Source organism: Bos javanicus, chromosome X (genome assembly GCF_032452875.1).
Source record: "Bos javanicus breed banteng chromosome X, ARS-OSU_banteng_1.0, whole genome shotgun sequence".
Taxonomy (NCBI): Eukaryota; Metazoa; Chordata; class Mammalia; order Artiodactyla; family Bovidae; genus Bos; species Bos javanicus.
Genome location: NC_083897.1, coordinates 9,883,334 through 9,885,765, shown reverse-complemented (window position 1 = coordinate 9,885,765; position 2,432 = coordinate 9,883,334). Strand labels below are relative to the sequence as shown.

General features: G+C 38.1%; 1 non-coding gene across 1 annotated transcript; it reads left to right on the top strand.

The window, feature by feature from the left end:
* Positions 1-322: 322 nt before the first annotated feature.
* LOC133243599 (small nucleolar RNA SNORA13) lies at positions 323-459 on the top strand. The gene has a single exon (XR_009735150.1). It is a non-coding gene; the product is annotated as a small nucleolar RNA SNORA13 (small nucleolar RNA).
* The last annotated feature ends 1,973 nt before the right edge of the window (positions 460-2,432 follow it).

Here is a 2,432-nt window from a genome sequence, read left to right as displayed (position 1 = left end):
AGTCTTAATGCAACTGGCATTTTGGGTCAGATAGTTCTTTGCTGTGGAGGGCTGTCCTGTATGTTGTAGGATGTTTGGCAGGATTCCTGGTTTCTACCAATTAGCATTAGCAACACCCTAACTCACAAATTTGGGACAATGAATATGTCTCAGTCAGTGCCAATATTCCTTATGACACAAAATCACCTCTGGTTGAGAACCACTACCATATGGCAGTAATACTGAGGCTATACAACAGAAAACATGAGTTCATCAATAAAAGTATCAGCAAATACAAAGCAGTTATGAATGAACTTGGTAAGTAATCTTCAAGAAAACTAACCGCCTTTGTGTTGCCCATTCACTTTTGGAAACTAGTGAATGTGGTGTCAAAAAAGGCGAACACAAAACACTTTTGCAGCTTTTTTTCCTGCCCTTGTATATGATGTCTTTGGTGTAGGAGCTGCGTAAGTAACATAAAAAAAAAAAAAAAAAGAAAGAAAACTATAAGCTTAATCAAAGGATATAAACGAGGATGTAAATACATGAAAAGATAAATTACATTCTTATATAAAAGATAAATTACATTCTTATATAAAAATTACATTCTTATATATAAAATACTATATAATAATGTGAACTCTCATCAAATAAATTTATGCATTTAATGCAATTTTAATCAATATCACAGGGGACTTCATTGTATATCAATATAAAATTATTTTTAATTTATATGTAAAACCGAGTAGGCCAAAATAACAAGATATATATATATATATATATTAAAAGGTTACTAATAAATATAAAGATGCACTATCTGATAATTAAAACTGTTTTATTTTTTAATTCTTTCCATCTTTATTGGTACTTTGACATATAACATTGTGTAAATTTAAAGTGTATGTATGATGATTTGATATACATATATGGTGAAATCATTACCACATTGGGATTGGTTTAACACATTCCTCATTTTACATAGTTACTGTTTTGTGTGTATGGTGAGAATTTCAAGATTTACTCTCTTCAGTTCAGTTCAGTTTAGTTGAGTTGATCAGTCATGTCTGGCTCTTTGCAACCCCATGAATCACAGCACGCCAGGCCTCCCTGTCTATCACCATCTCCTGGAGTTCACTGAGACTCATGTCCATCGAGTCAGTGATGCCATCCAGCCATCTCATCCTCTGTCGTCCCCTTCTCCTCCTGCCCCCAATCCCTCCCAGCATCAGAGTCTTTTCCAATGTCAACTCTTCGCATGAGGTGGCCAAAGTACTGGAGTTTCAGCTTCAGCATCATTCCTTCCAAAGAAATCCCAGGACTGATCTCCTTCAGAATGGACTGGTTGGATCTCCTTGCAGTCCAAGGGACTCTCAAGAGTCTTCTCCAACACCACACTTCAAAAGCATCAATTTTTCGGTGCTCAGCTTTCTTCACAGTCCAACTCTCACATCCATACATGACCACTGGAAAAACCATAGCCTTGACTAGACGGACCTTTGTTGGCAAAGCAATGTCTCTGCTTTTCAATGTGCTATCTAGGTTGGTCATAACTTTCTTTCCAAGGAGTAAGCGTCTTTTAAATTCATGGCTGCAGTCACCATCTGCAGTGATTTTGGAGCCCAAAAAAACAAAGTCTGACACTGTTTCCACTGTTTCCCCATCTATTTCCCATGAAGTGGTGGGACCAGATGCCATGATCTTCGTTTTCTGAATGTTGAGCTTTAGGCCAACTTTTTCACTCTCCTCTTTCACTTTCATCAAGAGGCTTTTTAGTTCCTCTTCACTTTCTGCCATAAGGGTGGTGTCATCTGCATATCTGAGGTTATTGACATTTCTCCCGGCAATCTTGATTCCAGCTTGTGCTTCTTCCAGCCCAGCATTTCTCATGATGTACTCTGCATATAAGTTAAATAAGCAGGGTGACAATATACAGCCTTGACGTACTCCTTTTCCTATTTGGAACCAGTCTGTTGTTCCATGTCCATTTCTAACTGTTGTTTCTTGACCTGCATATAGGTTTCTCAAGAGGCAGTTCAGGTGGTCTGGTATTTCCATCTCTTTCAGAATTTCCACAGTTTATTGTGACCCACACAGTCAAAGGCTTTGGCATAGTAAGTAAAGCAGAAATAAATGTTTTTCTGGAACTCTCTTGCTTTTTCCATGATCCAGCAGATGTTGGCAATTTGATCTCTGGTTCCTCTGCCTTTTCTAAAACCAGCTTGAACATCTGGAAGTTCACAGTCATGTATTGCTGAAGCCTGGCTTGGAGAATTTTGAGCATTACTTTACTAGAGTGTGAGATGAGTGCAATTGTGCGGTAGTTTGAGCATTCTTTGGCATTGCCTTTCTTTGGGATTGGAATGAAAACTGACCTTTTCCAGTCCTGTGGCCACTGCTGAGTTTTCTTCTTACTAATTTTTAAATATGCGTGCATGCACACATGCTCAATTGAG